Consider the following 20,856-nt stretch of genomic DNA (forward strand, 5'->3'; position numbering starts at 1 on the left):
TCACTTAGGGCGCACAAGGCAATATCACAAAATAAAATGATGGCAGGAGTGTTGAACAATGCAAACACTCACCCCCAGTCACAGATCTGGGTTTAATCCATCGTTATTTTGCTGGCCACGTCACCCCAGTTTGGACCCAGCTATATGCAAATCAGTCTTGACCATGATCCCAATGGGAGCAGTCCAGCCCGAACTGCCAAGCCAGGTCCTCCCTGGACAGGATTCAAGCATCCTGGGACTGGTTTCAAGGTATCACCCTTCATCAGCCGGGCTAGCTTGAATCCAGTGGCGCAGCAAGCATGGGACCCACGTGTGGGCATACCCTAGCCACTTAGGGCGCACAAGGCAATATCACAAAATAAAATAATGGACGGAGTGCTGAACAATGCAAACACTCACCCCCAGTCAGAGATCTGGGTTTAATCCATCGTTATTTTTCTGGCCACGTCACCCCAGTTTGGACCCAGCTATATGCAAATCAGTCTTGACCATGATCCCAATGGGAGCAGTCCAGCCCGAACTGCCAAGCCAGGTCCTCCCTGGACAGGATTCAAGCATCCTGGGACCGGTTTCAAGGTATCACCCTTCATCAGCCAGGCTAGCTTGAATCCAGTGGCGCAGCAAGCAAGGGACACACATCTGAGCATACCCTAGCCACTTAGGGCGCACAAGGCAATATCACAAAATAAAATGATAGCCGGAGTGTTGAACAATGCAAACACTCACCCCCAGTCACAGATCTGGGTTTAATCCATCGTTATTTTGCTGGCCATATCACCCCAGTTTGGACCCAGCTATATGCAAATCAGTCTTGACCATAATCCCATTAGGAGCAGTCCAGCCCGAACTGCCAAGCCAGGTCCTCCCTGGACAAGATTCAAACATCCTGGGACCGGTTTCAAGGTATCACCCTTCATCAGCCAGGCTAGCTTGAATCCAGTGGCGCAGCAAGCAAGGGACCCACGTCTGGGCATACTCTAGCCACTTAGGGAGCACAAGGCAATATCACAAAATAAAATGATGGACGGAGTGTTGAACAATGCAAACACTCACCCTCAGTCACAGATCTGGGTTTAATACATCGTTATTTTTCTGGCCACGTCACCCCAGTTTGGACCCAGCTATATGCAAATCAGTCTTGACCATGATCCCAATGGGAGAAGTCCAGCCCGAACTGCCAAGCCAGGTCCTCCCTGGACAGGATTCAAGCATCCTGGGACCGGTTTCAAGGTATCACCCTTCATCAGCCAGGCTAGCTTGAATCCAGTGGTGCAGCAAGCAAGGGACACACGTCTGAGCATACCCTAGCCACTTAGGGCGCACAAGGCAATATCACAAAATAAAATGATGGACGGAGTGCTGAACAATGCAAACACTCACCCCCAGTCACAGATCTGGGTTTAATACATCGTTATTTTTCTGGCCACGTCACCCCAGTTTGGACCCAGCTATATGCAAATCAGTCTTGACCATGATCCCAATGGGAGCAGTCCAGCCCGAACTGCCAAGCCAGGTCCTCCCTGGACAGGATTCAAGCATCCTGGGACCGGTTTCAAGGTATCACCCTTCATCAGCCAGGCTAGCTTGAATCCAGTGGCGCAGCAAGCAAGGGACACACGTCTGAGCATACCCTAGCCACTTAGGGCGCACAAGGCAATATCACAAAATAAAATGATGGCCGGAGTGTTGAACAATGCAAACACTCACCCCCAGTCACAGATCTGGGTTTAATCCATCGTTATTTTGCTGGCCACGTCACCCCAGTTTGGACCCAGCTATATGCAAATCAGTCTTGACCATGATCCCAATGGGAGCAGTCCAGCCCGAACTGCCAAGCCAGGTCCTCCCTGGACAGGATTCAAGCATCCTGGGACCGGTTTCAAGGTATCACCCTTCATCAGCCAGGCTAGCTTGAATCCAGTGGCGCAGCAAGCAAGGGACCCACGTCTGGGCATACCCTAGCCACTTAGGGCGCACAAGGCAATATCACAAAATAAAATGATGGACGGAGTGTTGAACAATGCAAACACTCACCCTCAGTCACAGATCTGGGTTTCACACATCGTTATTTTGCTGGCCACATCACCCCAGTTTGGACCCAGCTATATGCAAATCAGTATTGACCATGATCCCAATGGGAGCAGTCCAGCCCGAACTGCCAAGCCAGGTCCTCCCTGGACAGGATTCAAGCATCCTGGGACCAGTTTAAAGGTATCACCCTTCATCAGCCGGGCTAGCTTGAATCCAGTGACGCAGCAAGCAAGGGACCCACGTCTGGGCATACCCTAGCCACTTAGGGCGCACAAGGCAATATCACAAAATAAAATGATGGACGGAGTGCTGAACAATGCAAACACTCACCCCCCAGTCACAGATCTGGGTTTAATACATCGTTATTTTTCTGGCCACGTCACCCCAGTTTGGACCCAGCTATATGCAAATCAGTCTTGACCATGATCCCAATGGGAGCAGTCCAGCCCGTACTGCCAAGCCAGGTCCTCCCTGGACAGGATTCAAGCATCCTGGGACCGGTTTCACGGTATCACCCTTCATCAGCCAGGCTAGCTTGAATCCAGTGGCGCAGCAAGCAAGGGATACACGTCTGAGCATACCCTAGCCACTTAGGGCGCACAAGGCAATATCACAAAATAAAATGATGGCCGGAGTGTTGAACAATGCAAACACTCACCCCCAGTCACAGATCTGGGTTTAATCCATCGTTATTTTGTTGGCCACGTCACCCCAGTTTGGACCCAGCTATATGCAAATCAGTCTTGACCATGATCCCAATGGGAGCAGTCCAGCCCGAACTGCCAAGCCAGGTCCTCCCTGGACAGGATTCAAGCATCCTGGGACCGGTTTCAAGGTATGACCCTTCATCAGCCAGGCTAGCTTGAATCCAGTGGCACAGCAAGCAAGGGACCCACGACTGGGCATACTCTAGCCACTTAGGGCACACAAGGCAATATCACAAAATAAAATGATGGACGGAGTGTTGAACAATGCAAACACTCACCCTCAGTCACAGATCTGGGTTTAATACATCGTTATTTTTCTGGCCACGTCACCCCAGTTTGGACCCAGCTATATGCAAATCAGTCTTGACCATGATCCCAATGGGAGAAGTCCAGCCCGAACTGCCAAGCCAGGTCCTCCCTGGACAGGATTCAAGCATCCTGGGACCGGTTTCAAGGTATCACCCTTCATCAGCCAGGCTAGCTTGAATCCAGTGGTGCAGCAAGCAAGGGACACACGTCTGAGCATACCCTAGCCACTTAGGGCGCACAAGGCAATATCACAAAATAAAATGATGGACGGAGTGCTGAACAATGCAAACACTCACCCCCAGTCACAGATCTGGGTTTAATACATCGTTATTTTTCTGGCCACGTCACCCCAGTTTGGACCCAGCTATATGCAAATCAGTCTTGACCATGATCCCAATGGGAGCAGTCCACCCCGAACTGCCAGCCAGGTCCTCCCTGGACAGGATTCAAGCATCCTGGGACCGGTTTCAAGGTATCACCCTTCATCAGCCAGGCTAGCTTGAATCCAGTGGCGCAGCAAGCAAGGGACACACGTCTGAGCATACCCTAGTCACTTAGGGCGCACAAGGCAATATCACAAAATAAAATGATGGCTGGAGTGTTGAACAATGCAAACACTCACCCCCAGTCACAGATCTGGATTTAATCCATCGTTATTTTGCTGGCCACGTCACCCCAGTTTGGACCTAGCTATATGCAAATCAGTCTTGACCATGATCCCAATGGGAGCAGTCCAGCCCGAACTGCCAAGCCAGGTCCTCCCTGGACAAGATTCAAGCATCCTGGGACTGGTTTCAAGGTATCACCCTTCATCAGCCGGGCTAGCTTGAATACAGTGGCGCAGCAAGCATGGGACCCACGTGTGGGCATACCCTAGCCACTTAGGGCGCACAAGGCAATATGACAAAATAAAATGATAGCCGGAGTGTTGAACAGTGCAAACATTCACCCCCAGTCACAGATCTGGGTTTAATCCATCGTTATGTTGCTGGCCATATCACCCCAGTTTGGACCCAGCTATATGCAAATCAGTCTTGACCATAATCCCATTAGGAGCAGTCCAGCCCGAACTGCCAAGCCAGGTCCTCCCTGGACAGGATTCAAACATCCTGGGACCGGTTTCAAGGTATCACCCTTCATCAGCCAGGCTAGCTTGAATGCAGTGGCGTAGCAAGCAAGGGACCCACGTCTGGGCATACTCTAGCCACTTAGGGCGCACAAGGCAATATCACAAAATAAAATGATGGACAGAGTGTTGAACAATGCAAACACTCACCCTCAGTCACAGATCTGGGTTTAATACATCGTTATTTTTCTGGCCACGTCACCCCAGTTTGGACCCAGCTATATGCAAATCAGTCTTGACCATGATCCCAATGGGAGAAGTCCAGCCCGAACTGCCAAGCCAGGTCCTCCCTGGACAGGATTCAAGCATCCTGGGACCGGTTTCAAGGTATCACCCTTCATCAGCCAGGCTAGCTTGAATCCAGTGGCACAGCAAGCAAGGGACCCACGACTGGGCATACCCTAGCCACTTAGGGCGCACAAGGCAATATCACAAAATAAAATGATGGACGGAGTGTTGAACAATGCAAACACTCACCCCCAGTCACAGATCTGGGTTTCATACATCGTTATTTTGCTGGCCATATCACCCCAGTTTGGACCCAGCTATATGCAAATCAGTCTTGACCATAATCCCATTGGGAGCAGTCCAGCCCGAACTGCCAAGCCAGGTCCTCCCTGGACAGGATTCAAACATCCTGGGACCGGTTTCAAGGTATCACCCTTCATCAGCCAGGCTTGCTTGAATCCAGTGGCGCAGCAAGCAAGGGACCCACGTCTGGGCATACCCTAGCCACTTAGGGCGCACAGGGCAATATCACAAAATAAAATGATGGACGGAGTGTTGAACAATGCAAACACTCACCCTCAGTCACAGATCTGGGTTTCATACATCGTTATTTTGCTGGCCATATCACCCCAGTTTGGACCCAGCTATATGCAAATCAGTATTGACCATGATCCCAATGGGAGCAGTCCAGCCCGAACTGCCAAGCCAGGTCCTCCCTGGACAGGATTCAAGCATCCTGGGACCAGTTTAAAGGTATCACCCTTCATCAGCCGGGCTAGCTTGAATCCAGTGACGCAGCAAGCAAGGGACCCACGTCTGGGCATACCCTAGCCACTTAGGGCGCACAAGGCAATATCACAAAATAAAATGATGGACGGAGTGCTGAACAATGCAAACACTCACCCCCAGTCACAGATCTGGGTTTAATACATCGTTATTTTTCTGGCCACGTCACCCCAGTTTGGACCCAGCTATATGCAAATCAGTCTTGACCATGATCCCAATGGGAGCAGTCCAGCCCGTACTGCCAAGCCAGGTCCTCCCTGGACAGGATTCAAGCATCCTGGGACCGGTTTCAAGGTATCACCCTTCATCAGCCAGGCTAGCTTGAATCCAGTGGCGCAGCAAGCAAGGGACCCACGTCTGGGCATACTCTAGCCACTTAGGGCGCACAAGGCAATATCACAAAATAAAATGATGGACGGAGTGTTGAACAATGCAAACACTCACCCTCAGTCACAGATCTGGGTTTAATACATCGTTATTTTTCTGGCCACGTCACCCCAGTTTGGACCCAGCTATATGCAAATCAGTCTTGACCATGATCCCAATGGGAGAAGTCCAGCCCGAACTGCCAAGCCAGGTCCTCCCTGGACAGGATTCAAGCATCCTGGGACCGGTTTCAAGGTATCACCCTTCATCAGCCAGGCTAGCTTGAATCCAGTGGTGCAGCAAGCAAGGGACACACGTCTGAGCATACCCTAGCCACTTAGGGCGCACAAGGCAATATCACAAAATAAAATGATGGACGGAGTGCTGAACAATGCAAACACTCACCCCCAGTCACAGATCTGGGTTTAATACATCGTTATTTTTCTGGCCACGTCACCCCAGTTTGAACCCAGCTATATGCCAATCAGTCTTGACCATGATCCCAATGGGAGCAGTCCAGCCCGAACTGCCAAGCCAGGTCCTCCCTGGACAGGATTCAAGCATCCTGGGACCGGTTTCAAGGTATCACCCTTCATCAGCCAGGCTAGCTTGAATCCAGTGGCGCAGCAAGCAAGGGACACACGTCTGAGCATACCCTAGCCACTTAGGGCGCACAAGGCAATATCACAAAATAAAATGATGGCCAGAGTGTTGAACAATGCAAACACTCACCCCCAGTCACAGATCAGGGTTTAATCCATCGTTATTTTGCTGGCCACGTCACCCCAGTTTGGACCCAGCTATATGCAAATCAGTCTTGACCATGATCCCAATGGGAGCAGTCCAGCCCGAACTGCCAAGCCAGGTCCTCCCTGGACAGGATTCAAGGATCCTGGGACCGGTTTCAAGGTATCACCCTTCATCAGCCGGGCTAGCTTGAATCCAGTGGCGCAGCAAGCATGGGACCCACGTGTGGGCATACCCTAGCCACTTAGGGCGCACAAGGCAATATCACAAAATAAAATGATGGACGGAGTGCTGAACAATGCAAACACTCACCCCCAGTCAGAGATCTGGGTTTAATCCATCGTTATTTTTCTGGCCACGTCACCCCAGTTTGGACCCAGCTATATGCAAATCAGTCTTGACCATGATCCCAATGGGAGCAGTCCAGCCCGAACTGCCAAGCCAGGTCCTCCCTGGACAGGATTCAAGCATCCTGGGACCGGTTTCAAGGTATCACCCTTCATCAGCCAGGCTAGCTTGAATCCAGTGGCGCAGCAAGCAAGGGACACACATCTGAGCATACCATAGCCACTTAGGGCGCACAAGGCAATATCACAAAATAAAATGATAGCCGGAGTGTTGAACAATGCAAACACTCACCCCCAGTCACAGATCTGGGTTTAATCCATCGTTATTTTGTTGGCCACATCACCCCAGTTTGGACCCAGCTATATGCAAATCAGTCTTGACCATGATCCCATTGGGAGCAGTCCAGCCCGAACTGCCAAGCCAGGTCCTCCCTGGACAGGATTCAAGCATCCTGGAACCGGTTTCAAGGTATGACCCTTCATCAGCCAGGCTAGCTTGAATCCAGTGGCACAGCAAGCAAGGGACCCACGACTGGGCATACCCTAGCCACTTAGGGCGCACAAGGCAATATCACAAAATAAAATGATGGACGGAGTGTTGAACAATGCAAACACTCACCCCCCAGTCACAGATCTGGGTTTCATACATCGTTATTTTGCTGGCCATATCACCCCAGTTTGGACCCAGCTATATGCAAATCAGTCTTGACCATAATCCCATTGGGAGCAGTCCAGCCCGAACTGCCAAGCCAGGTCCTCCCTGGACAGGATTCAAACATCCTGGGACCGGTTTCAAGGTATCACCCTTCATCAGCCAGGCTAGCTTGAATCCAGTGGCGCAGCAAGCAAGGGACCCACGTCTGGGCATACCCTAGCCACTTAGGGCGCACAAGGCAATATCACAAAATAAAATGATGGACGGAGTGTTGAACAATGCAAACACTCACCCTCAGTCACAGATCTGGGTTTCATACATCGTTATTTTGCTGGCCATATCACCCCAGTTTGGACCCAGCTATATGCAAATCAGTATTGACCATGATCCCAATGGGAGCAGTCCAGCCCGACCTGCCAAGCCAGGTCCTCCCTGGACAGGATTCAAGCATCCTGGGACCGGTTTAAAGGTATCACCCTTCATCAGCCGGGCTAGCTTGAATCCAGTGACGCAGCAAGCAAGGGACCCACGTCTGGGCATACCCTAGCCACTTAGGGCGCACAAGGCAATATAACAAAATAAAATGATGGACGGAGGGCTGAACAATGCAAACACTCACCCCCAGTCACAGATCTGGGTTTAATACATCGTTATTTTTCTGGCCACGTCACCCCAGTTTGGACCCAGCTATATGCAAATCAGTCTTGACCATGATCCCAATGGGAGCAGTCCAGCCCGAACTGCCAAGCCAGGTCCTCCCTGGACAGGATTCAAGCATCCTGGGACCGGTTTCAAGGTATCACCCTTCATCAGCCAGGCTAGCTTGAATCCAGTGGCGCAGCAAGCAAGGGACACACGTCTGAGCATACCCTAGCCACTTAGGGCGCACAAGGCAAGATCACAAAATAAAATGATGGCCGGAGTGTTGAACAATGCAAACACTCACCCCCAGTCACAGATCTGGGTTTAATCCATCGTTATTTTGCTGGCCACGTCACCCCAGTTTGGACCCAGCTATATGCAAATCAGTCTCGACCATGATCCCAATGGGAGCAGTCCAGCCCGAACTGCCAAGCCAGGTCCTCCCTGGACAGGATTCAATCATCCTGGGACCGGTTTCAAGGTATCACCCTTCATCGGCCAGGCTAGCTTGAATCCAGTGGTGCAGCAAGCAAGGGACACACGTCTGAGCATACCCTAGCCACTTAGGGCGCACAAGGCAATATCACAAAATAAAATGATGGCCGGAGTGTTGAACAATGCAAACACTCACCCCCAGTCACAGATCTGGGTTTAATCCATCGTTATTTTGCTGGCCACGTCACCCCAGTTTGGACCCAGCTATATGCAAATCAGTCTCAACCATGATCCCAATGGGAGCAGTCCAGCCCGAACTGCCAAGCCAGGTCCTCCCTGGACAGGATTCAAGCATCCTGGGACCGGTTTCAAGGTATCACCCTTCATCAGCCGGGCTAGCTTGAATCCAGTGGCGCAGCAAGCAAGGGACCCACGTCTGGGCATACCCTAGCCACTTAGGGCGCACAAGGCAATATCACAAAATAAAATGATGGACGGAGTGTTGAACAATGCAAACACTCACCCCCAGTCACAGATCTGGGTTTCATACATAGTTATTTTTCTGGCCACGTCACCCCAGTTTGGACCCAGCTATATGCAAATCAGTCTTGACCATGATCCCAATGGGAGCAGTCCAGCCCGAACTGCCAAGCCAGGTCCTCCCTGGACAGGATTCAAGCATCCTGGGACCGGTTTCAAGGTATCACCCTTCATCAGCCAGGCTAGCTTGAATCCAGTGGCACAGCAAGCAAGGGACCCACGACTGGGCATACCCTAGCCACTTAGGGCGCACAAGGCAATATCACAAAATAAAATGATGGACGGAGTGTTGAACAATGCAAACACTCACCCCCAGTCACAGATCTGGGTTTCATATATCGTTATTTTGCTGGCCATATCACCCCAGTTTGGACCCAGCTATATGCAAATCAGTCTTCACCATAATCCCATTGGGAGCAGTCCAGCCCGAACTGCCAAGCCAGGTCCTCCCTGGACAGGATTCAAACATCCTGGGACCGGTTTCAAGGTATCACCCTTCATCAGCCAGGCTTGCTTGAATCCAGTGGCGCAGCAAGCAAGGGAACAACGTCTGGGCATACCCTAGCCACTTAGGGCGCACAGGAGAATATCACAAAATAAAATGATGGACGGAGTGTTGAACAATGCAAACACTCACCCTCAGTCACAGATCTGGGTTTCATACATCGTTATTTTGCTGGCCATATCACCCCAGTTTGGACCCAGCTATATGCAAATCAGTATTGACCATGATCCCAATGGGAGCAGTCCAGCCCGAACTGCCAAGCCAGGTCCTCCCTGGACAGGATTCAAGCATCCTGGGACCAGTTTAAAGGTATCACCCTTCATCAGCCGGGCTAGCTTGAATCCAGTGACGCAGCAAGCAAGGGACCCACGTCTGGGCATACCCTAGCCACTTAGGGCGCACAAGGCAATATCACAAAATAAAATGATGGACGGAGTGCTGAACAATGCAAACACTCACCCCCAGTCACAGATCTGGGTTTAATACATCGTTATTTTTCTGGCCACGTCACCCCAGTTTGGACCCAGCTATATGCAAATCAGTCTTGACCATGATCCCAATGGGAGCAGTCCAGCCCGTACTGCCAAGCCAGGTCCTCCCTGGACAGGATTCAAGCATCCTGGGACCGGTTTCAAGGTATCACCCTTCATCAGCCAGGCTAGCTTGAATCCAGTGGCGCAGCAAGCAAGGGACACACGTCTGAGCATACCCTAGCCACTTAGGGCGCACAAGGCAATATCACAAAATAAAATGATGGCCGGAGTGTTGAACAATGCAAACACTCACCCCCAGTCACAGATCTGGGTTTAATCCATCGTTATTTTGCTGGCCACGTCACCCCAGTTTGGACCCAGCTATATGCAAATCAGTCTTGACCATGATCCCAATGGGAGCAGTCCAGCCCGAACTGCCAAGCCAGGTCCTCCCTGGACAGGATTCAAGCATCCTGGGACCGGTTTCAAGGTATCACCCTTCATCAGCCAGGCTAGCTTGAATCCAGTGGCGCAGCAAGCAAGGGACCCACGTCTGGGCATACCCTAGCCACTTAGGGCGCACAAGGCAATATCACAAAATAAAATGATGGACGGAGTGTTGAACAATGCAAACACTCACCCTCAGTCACAGATCTGGGTTTCATACATCGTTATTTTGCTGGCCACATCACCCCAGTTTGGACCCAGCTATATGCAAATCAGTATTGACCATGATCCCAATGGGAGCAGTCCATCCCGAACTGCCAAGCCAGGTCCTCCCTGGACAGGATTCAAGCATCCTGGGACCAGTTTAAAGGTATCACCCTTCATCAGCCGGGCTAGCTTGAATCCAGTGACGCAGCAAGCAAGGGACCCACGTCTGGGCATACCCTAGCCACTTAGGGCGCACAAGGCAATATCACAAAATAAAATGATGGACGGAGTGCTGAACAATGCAAACACTGACCCCCAGTCACAGATCTGGGTTTAATACATCGTTATTTTTCTGGCCACGTCACCCCAGTTTGGACCCAGCTATATGCAAATCAGTCTTGACCATGATCCCAATGGGAGCAGTCCAGCCCGTACTGCCAAGCCAGGTCCTCCCTGGACAGGATTCAAGCATCCTGGGACCGGTTTCAAGGTATCACCCTTCATCAGCCAGGCTAGCTTGAATCCAGTGGCGCAGCAAGCAAGGGACACACGTCTGAGCATACCCTAGCCACTTAGGGCGCACAAGGCAATATCACAAAATAAAATGATGGCCGGAGTGTTGAACAATGCAAACACTCACCCCCAGTCACAGATCTGGGTTTAATCCATCGTTATTTTGTTGGCCACGTCACCCCAGTTTGGACCCAGCTATATGCAAATCAGTCTTGACCATGATCCCAATGGGAGCAGTCCAGCCCGAACTGCCAAGCCAGGTCCTCCCTGGACAGGATTCAAGCATCCTGGGACCGGTTTTAAGGTATGACCGTTCATCAGCCAGGCTAGCTTGAATCCAGTGGCACAGCAAGCAAGGGACCCACGACTGGGCATACCCTAGCCACTTAGGGCGCACAAGGCAATATCACAAAATAAAATGATGGACGGAGTGTTGAACAATGCAAACACTCACCCCCAGTCACAGATCTGGGTTTCATACATCGTTATTTTGCTGGCCATATCACCCCAGTTTGGACCCAGCTATATGCAAATCAGTCTTGACCATAATCCCATTAGGAGCAGTCCAGCCCGAACTGCCAAGCCAGGTCCTCCCTGGACAGGATTCAAACATCCTGGGACCGGTTTCAAGGTATCACCCTTCATCAGCCAGGCTAGCTTGAATCCAGTGGCGCAGCAAGCAAGGGACCCACTTCTGGGCATACTCTAGCCACTTAGGGCGCACAAGGCAATATCACAAAATAAAATGATGGACGGAGTGTTGAACAATGCAAACACTCACCCTCAGTCACAGATCTGAGTTTAATACATCGTTATTTTTCTGGCCACGTCACCCCAGTTTGGACCCAGCTATATGCAAATCAGTCTTGACCATGATCCCAATGGGAGAAGTCCAGCCCGAACTGCCAAGCCAGGTCCTCCCTGGACAGGATTCAAGCATCCTGGGACCGGTTTCAAGGTATCACCCTTCATCAGCCAGGCTAGCTTGAATCCAGTGGTGCAGCAAGCAAGGGACACACGTCTGAGCATACCCTAGCCACTTAGGGCGCACAAGGCAATATCACAAAATAAAATGATGGACGGAGTGCTGAACAATGCAAACACTCACCCCCAGTCACAGATCTGGGTTTAATACATCGTTATTTTTCTGGCCACGTCACCCCAGTTTGGACCCAGCTATATGCAAATCAGTCTTGACCATGATCCCAATGGGAGCAGTCCACCCCAAACTGCCAGCCAGGTCCTCCCTGGACAGGATTCAAGCATCCTGGGACCGGTTTCAAGGTATCACCCTTCATCAGCCAGGCTAGCTTGAATCCAGTGGCGCAGCAAGCAAGGGACACACGTCTGAGCATACCCTAGTCACTTAGGGCGCACAAGGCAATATCACAAAATAAAATGATGGCCGGAGTGTTGAACAATGCAAACACTCACCCCCAGTCACAGATCTGGGTTTAATCCATCGTTATTTTGCTGGCCACGTCACCCCAGTTTGGACCCAGCTATATGCAAATCAGTCTTGACCATGATCCCAATGGGAGCAGTCCAGCCCGAACTGCCAAGCCAGGTCCTCCCTGGACAGGATTCAAGCATCCTGGGACTGGTTTCAAGGTATCACCCTTCATCAGCCGGGCTAGCTTGAATCCAGTGGCGCAGCAAGCATGGGACCCACGTGTGGGCATACCCTAGCCACTTAGGGCGCACAAGGCAATATCACAAAATAAAATAATGGACGGAGTGCTGAACAATGCAAACACTCACCCCCAGTCAGAGATCTGGGTTTAATCCATCGTTATTTTTCTGGCCACGTCACCCCAGTTTGGACCCAGCTATATGCAAATCAGTCTTGACCATGATCCCAATGGGAGCAGTCCAGCCCGAACTGCCAAGCCAGGTCCTCCCTGGACAGGATTCAAGCATCCTGGGACCGGTTTCAAGGTATCACCCTTCATCAGCCAGGCTAGCTTGAATCCAGTGGCGCAGCAAGCAAGGGACACACATCTGAGCATACCCTAGCCACTTAGGGCGCACAAGGCAATATCACAAAATAAAATGATAGCCGGAGTGTTGAACAATGCAAACACTCACCCCCAGTCACAGATCTGGGTTTAATCCATCGTTATTTTGCTGGCCATATCACCCCAGTTTGGACCCAGCTATATGCAAATCAGTCTTGACCATAATCCCATTAGGAGCAGTCCAGCCCGAACTGCCAAGCCAGGTCCTCCCTGGACAGGATTCAAACATCCTGGGACCGGTTTCAAGGTATCACCCTTCATCAGCCAGGCTAGCTTGAATCCAGTGGCGCAGCAAGCAAGGGACCAACGTCTGGGCATACTCTAGCCACTTAGGGAGCACAAGGCAATATCACAAAATAAAATGATGGACGGAGTGTTGAACAATGCAAACACTCACCCTCAGTCACAGATCTGAGTTTAATACATCGTTATTTTTCTGGCCACGTCACCCCAGTTTGGACCCAGCTATATGCAAATCAGTCTTGACCATGATCCCAATGGGAGAAGTCCAGCCCGAACTGCCAAGCCAGGTCCTCCCTGGACAGGATTCAAGCATCCTGGGACCGGTTTCAAGGTATCACCCTTCATCAGCCAGGCTAGCTTGAATCCAGTGGTGCAGCAAGCAAGGGACACACGTCTGAGCATACCCTAGCCACTTAGGGCGCACAAGGCAATATCACAAAATAAAATGATGGACGGAGTGCTGAACAATGCAAACACTCACCCCCAGTCACAGATCTGGGTTTAATACATCGTTATTTTTCTGGCCACGTCACCCCAGTTTGGACCCAGCTATATGCAAATCAGTCTTGACCATGATCCCAATGGGAGCAGTCCACCCCGAACTGCCAGCCAGGTCCTCCCTGGACAGGATTCAAGCATCCTGGGACCGGTTTCAAGGTATCACCCTTCATCAGCCAGGCTAGCTTGAATCCAGTGGCGCAGCAAGCAAGGGACACACGTCTGAGCATACCCTAGTCACTTAGGGCGCACAAGGCAATATCACAAAATAAAATGATGGCCGGAGTGTTGAACAATGCAAACACTCACCCCCAGTCACAGATCTGGGTTTAATCCATCGTTATTTTGCTGGCCACGTCACCCCAGTTTGGACCCAGCTATATGCAAATCAGTCTTGACCATGATCCCAATGGGAGCAGTCCAGCCCGAACTGCCAAGCCAGGTCCTCCCTGGACAGGATTCAAGCATCCTGGGACTGATTTCAAGGTATCACCCTTCATCAGCCGGGCTAGCTTGAATCCAGTGGCGCAGCAAGCATGGGACCCACGTGTGGGCATACCCTAGCCACTTAGGGCGCACAAGGCAATATCACAAAATAAAATAATGGACGGAGTGCTGAACAATGCAAACACTCACCCCCAGTCAGAGATCTGGGTTTAATCCATCGTTATTTTTCTGGCCACGTCACCCCAGTTTGGACCCAGCTATATGCAAATCAGTCTTGACCATGATCCCAATGGGAGCAGTCCAGCCCGAACTGCCAAGCCAGGTCCTCCCTGGACAGAATTCAGGCATCCTGGGACCGGTTTCAAGGTATCACCCTTCATCAGCCAGGCTAGCTTGAATCCAGTGGCGCAGCAAGCAAGGGACACACATCTGAGCATACCCTAGCCACTTAGGGCGCACAAGGCAATATCACAAAATAAAATGATAGCCGGAGTGTTGAACAATGCAAACACTCACCCCCAGTCACAGATCTGGGTTTAATCCATCGTTATTTTGCTGGCCATATCACCCCAGTTTGGACCCAGCTATATGCAAATCAGTCTTGACCATAATCCCATTAGGAGCAGTCCAGCCCGAACTGCCAAGCCAGGTCCTCCCTGGACAGGATTCAAACATCCTGGGACCGGTTTCAAGGTATCACCCTTCATCAGCCAGGCTAGCTTGAATCCAGTGGCGCAGCAAGCAAGGGACCCACGTCTGGGCATACTCTAGCCACTTAGGGAGCACAAGGCAATATCACAAAATAAAATGATGGACGGAGTGTTGAACAATGCAAACACTCACCCTCAGTCACAGATCTGGGTTTAATACATCGTTATTTTTCTGGCCACGTCACCCCAGTTTGGACCCAGCTATATGCAAATCAGTCTTGACCATGATCCCAATGGGAGAAGTCCAGCCCGAACTGCCAAGCCAGGTCCTCCCTGGACAGGATTCAAGCATCCTGGGACCGGTTTCAAGGTATCACCCTTCATCAGCCAGGCTAGCTTGAATCCAGTGGTGCAGCAAGCAAGGGACACACGTCTGAGCATACCCTAGCCACTTAGGGCGCACAAGGCAATATCACAAAATAAAATGATGGACGGAGTGCTGAACAATGCAAACACTCACCCCCAGTCACAGATCTGGGTTTAATACATCGTTATTTTTCTGGCCACGTCACCCCAGTTTGGACCCAGCTATATGCAAATCAGTCTTGACCATGATCCCAATGGGAGCAGTCCAGCCCGAACTGCCAAGCCAGGTCCTCCCTGGACAGGATTCAAGCATCCTGGGACCGGTTTCAAGGTATCACCCTTCATCAGCCAGGCTAGCTTGAATCCAGTGGCGCAGCAAGCAAGGGACACACGTCTGAGCATACCCTAGCCACTTAGGGCGCACAAGGCAATATCACAAAATAAAATGATGGCCGGAGTGTTGAACAATGCAAACACTCACCCCCAGTCACAGATCTGAGTTTAATCCATCGTTATTTTGCTGGCCACGTCAACCCAGTTTGGACCCAGCTATATGCAAATCAGTCTTGACCATGATCCCAATGGGAGCAGTCCAGCCCGAACTGCCAAGCCAGGTCCTCCCTGGACAGGATTCAAGGATCCTGGGACCGGTTTCAAGGTATCACCCTTCATCAGCCGGGCTAGCTTGAATCCAGTGGCGCAGCAAGCATGGGACCCACGTGTGGGCACACCCTAGCCACTTAGGGCGCACAAGGCAATATCACAAAATAAAATGATGGACGGAGTGCTGAACAATGCAAACACTCACCCCCAGTCAGAGATCTGGGTTTAATCCATCGTTATTTTTCTGGCCACGTCACCCCAGTTTGGACCCAGCTATATGCAAATCAGTCTTGACCATGATCCCAATGGGAGCAGTCCAGCCCGAACTGCCAAGCCAGGTCCTCCCTGGACAGGATTCAAGCATCCTGGGACCGGTTTCAAGGTATCACCCTTCATCAGCCAGGCTAGCTTGAATCCAGTGGCGCAGCAAGCAAGGGACACACATCTGAGCATACCATAGCCACTTAGGGCGCACAAGGCAATATCACAAAATAAAATGATAGCCGGAGTGTTGAACAATGCAAACACTCACCCCCAGTCACAGATCTGGGTTTAATCCATCGTTATTTTGTTGGCCCCATCACCCCAGTTTGGACCCAGCTATATGCAAATCAGTCTTGACCATGATCCCATTGGGAGCAGTCCAGCCCGAACTGCCAAGCCAGGTCCTCCCTGGACAGGATTCAAGCATCCTGGAACCGGTTTCAAGGTATGACCCTTCTTCAGCCAGGCTAGCTTGAATCCAGTGGCACAGCAAGCAAGGGACCCACGACTGGGCATACCCTAGCCACTTAGGGCGCACAAGGCAATATCACAAAATAAAATGATGGACGGAGTGTTGAACAATGCAAACACTCACCCCCAGTCACAGATCTGGGTTTCATACATCGTTATTTTGCTGGCCATATCACCCCAGTTTGGACCCAGCTATATGCAAATCAGTCTTGACCATAATCCCATTGGGAGCAGTCCAGCCCGAACTGCCAAGCCAGGTCCTCCCTGGACAGGATTCAAACATCCTGGGACCGGTTTCAAGGTATCACCCTTCATCAGCCAGGCTAGCTTGAATCCAGTGGCGCAGCAAGCAAGGGACCCACGTCTGGGCATACCCTAGCCACTTAGGGCGCACAAGGCAATATCACAAAATAAAATGATGGACGGAGTGTTGAACAATGCAAACACTCACCCTCAGTCACAGATCTGGGTTTCATACATCGTTATTTTGCTGGCCATATCACCCCAGTTTGGACCCAGCTATATGCAAATCAGTATTGACCATGATCCCAATGGGAGCAGTCCAGCCCGAACTGCCAAGCCAGGTCCTCCCTGGACAGGATTCAAGCATCCTGGGACCGGTTTAAAGGTATCACCCTTCATCAGCCGGGCTAGCTTGAATCCAGTGACGCAGCAAGCAAGGGACCCACGTCTGGGCATACCCTAGCCACTTAGGGCGCACAAGGCAATATAACAAAATAAAATGATGGACGGAGTGCTGAACAATGCAAACACTCACCACCAGTCACAGATCTGGGTTTAATACATCATTATTTTTCTGGCCACGTCACCCCAGTTTGGACCCAGCTATATGCAAATCAGTCTTGACCATGATCCCAATGGGAGCAGTCCAGCCCGAACTGCCAAGCCAGGTCCTCCCTGGACAGGATTCAAGCATCCTGGGACCGGTTTCAAGGTATCACCCTTCATCAGCCAGGCTAGCTTGAATCCAGTGGCGCAGCAAGCAAGGGACACACGTCTGAGCATACCCTAGCCACTTAGGGCGCACAAGGCAAGATCACAAAATAAAATGATGGCCGGAGTGTTGAACAATGCAAACACTCACCCCCAGTCACAGATCTGGGTTTAATCCATCGTTATTTTGCTGGCCACGTCACCCCAGTTTGGACCCAGCTATATGCAAATCAGTCTCGACCATGATCCCAATGGGAGCAGTCCAGCCCGAACTGCCAAGCCAGGTCCTCCCTGGACAGGATTCAATCATCCTGGGACCGGTTTCAAGGTATCACCCTTCATCGGCCAGGCTAGCTTGAATCCAGTGGTGCAGCAAGCAAGGTCTGAGCATACCCTAGCCACTTAGGGCGCACAAGGCAATATCACAAAATAAAATGATGGCCGGAGTGTTGAACAGTGCAAACACTCACCCCCAGTCACAGATCTGGGTTTAATCCATCGTTATTTTGCTGGCCACGTCACCCCAGTTTGGACCCAGCTATATGCAAATCAGTCTCAACCATGATCCCAATGGGAGCAGTCCAGCCCGAACTGCCAAGCCAGGTCCTCCCTGGACAGGATTCAAGCATCCTGGGACCGGTTTCAAGGTATCACCCTTCATCAGCCGGGCTAGCTTGAATCCAGTGGCGCAGCAAGCAAGGGACCCACGTCTGGGCATACCCTAGCCACTTAGGGCGCACGAGGCAATATCACAAAATAAAATGATGGATGGAGTGCTGAACAATGCAAACACTCACCCCCAGTCACAGATCTGGGTTTAATACATCGTTATTTTTCTGGCCACGTCACCCCAGTTTGGACCCAGCTATATGCAAATCAGTCTTGACCATGATCCCAATGGGAGCAGTCCAGCCCGAACTGCCAAGCCAGGTCCTCCCTGGACAGGATTCAAGCATCCTGGGACCGGTTTCAAGGTATCACCCTTCATCAGCAAGGCTAGCTTGAATCCAGTGGCGCAGCAAGCAAGGGACACACGTCTGAGCATACCCTAGCCACTTAGGGCGCACAAAGCAATATCACAAAATAAAATGATGGCCGGAGTGTTGAACAATGCAAACACTCACCCCCAGTCACAGATCTGGGTTTAATCGATCGTTATTTTGCTGGCCACGTCACCCCAGTTTGGACCCAGCTATATGCAAATCAGTCTTGACCATGATCCCAATGGGAGCAGTCCAGCCGGAACTGCCAAGCCAGGTCCTCCTGGACAGGATTCAAGCATCCTGGGACCGGTTTCAAGGTATCACGCTTCATCAGCCGGGCTAGCTTGAATCCAGTGGCGCAGCAAGCAAGGGACCCACGTCTGGGCATACCCTAGCCACTTAGGGCGCACAAGGCAATATCACAAAATAAAATGATGGAATGAGTGCTGAAGAATGCAAACACTCACCCCCAGTCAGAGATCTGGCTTTCATCCATCGTTATTTTTCTGGCCACGTCACCCCAGTTTGGACCCAGCTATATGCAAATCACTCTTGACCATGATCCCAATGGGAGCAGTCCAGCCCGAACTGCCAAGCCAGGTCCTCCCTGGACAGGATTCAAGCATCCTGGGACCGGTTTCAAGGTATCACCCTTCATCAGCCAGGCTAGCTTGAATCCAGTGGCGCAGCAAGCAAGGGACCTACGTCTGGGCATACCCTAGCCACTTAGGGCGCACAAGGCAATATCACAAAATAAAATGATGGACGGAGTGTTGAACAATGCAAACACTCACCTCCAGTCACAGATCTGGGTTTAATCCATCGTTATTTTTCTGGCCACGTCACCCCAGTTTGGACCCAGCTATATGCAAATCAGTCTTGACCATGATCCCAATGGGAGCAGTCCAGCCCGAACTGCCAAGCCAGGTCCTCCCTGGACAGGATTCAAGCATCCTGGGACCGGTTCCAAGGTATCACCCTTCATCAGCCAGGCTAGCTTGAATCCAGTGGCGCAGCAAGCAAGGGACACACATCTGAGCATACCCTAGCCACTTAGGGCGCACAAGGCAATATCACAAAATAAAATGATAGCCGGAGTGTTGAACAATGCAAACACTCACCCCCAGTCACAGATCTGGGTTTAATCCATCGTTATTTTGTTGGCCACGTCACCCCAGTTTGGACCCAGCTATATGCAAATCAGTCTTGACCATGATCCCAATGGGAGCAGTCCAGCCCGAACTGCCAAGCCAGGTCCTCCCTGGACAGGATTCAAGCATCCTAGTGTTGAACAATGCAAACACTCACCCCCAGTCACAGATCTGGGTTTCATACATCGTTATTTTGCTGGCCATATCACCCCAGTTTGGACCCAGCTATATGCAAATCAGTCTTGACCATAATCCCATTGGGAGCAGTCCAGCCCAAACTGCCAAGCCAGGTCCTCCCTGGACAGGATTCAAACATCCTGGGACCGGTTTCAAGGTATCACCCTTCATCAGCCAGGCTAGCTTGAATCCAGTGGCGCAGCAAGCAAGGGACCCACGTCTGGGCATACCCTAGCCACTTAGGGCGCACAAGGCAATATCACAAAATAAAATGATGGACGGAGTGTTGAACAATGCAAACACTCACCCTCAGTCACAGATCTGGGTTTCATACATCGTTATTTTGCTGGCCATATCACCCCAGTTTGGACCCAGCTATATGCAAATCAGTATTGACCATGATCCCAATGGGAGCAGTCCAGCCCGAACTGCCAAGCCAGGTCCTCCCTGGACAGGATTCAAGCATCCTGGGACCGGTTTAAAGGTATCACCCTTCATCAGCCGGGCTAGCTTGAATCCAGTGACGCAGCAAGCAAGGGACCCACGTCTGGGCATACCCTAGCCACTTAGGGCGCACAAAGCAATATCACAAAATAAAATGATAGCCGGAGTGTTGAACAATGCAAACACTCACCCCCAGTCACAGATCTGGGTTTAATCCATCGTTATTTTGTTGGCCACGTCACCCCAGTTTGGACCCAGCTATATGCAAATCAGTCATGACCATGATCTCAATGGGAGCAGTCCAGCCCGAACTGCCAAGCCAGGTCCTCGCTGGACAGGATTCAAGCATCCTGGGACCGGTTTCAAGGTATGACCCTTCATCAGCCAGGCTAGCTTGAATCCAGTGGCGCAGCAAGCAAGGGACCCACGACTGGGCATACCCTAGCCACTTAGGGCGCACAAGGCAATATCACAAAATAAAATGATGGACGGAGTGTTGAACAATGCAAACACTCACCCCCAG

Source organism: Pleurodeles waltl, chromosome 9, assembly GCF_031143425.1.
Source record: "Pleurodeles waltl isolate 20211129_DDA chromosome 9, aPleWal1.hap1.20221129, whole genome shotgun sequence".
Lineage (NCBI taxonomy): Eukaryota > Metazoa > Chordata > Amphibia > Caudata > Salamandridae > Pleurodeles > Pleurodeles waltl.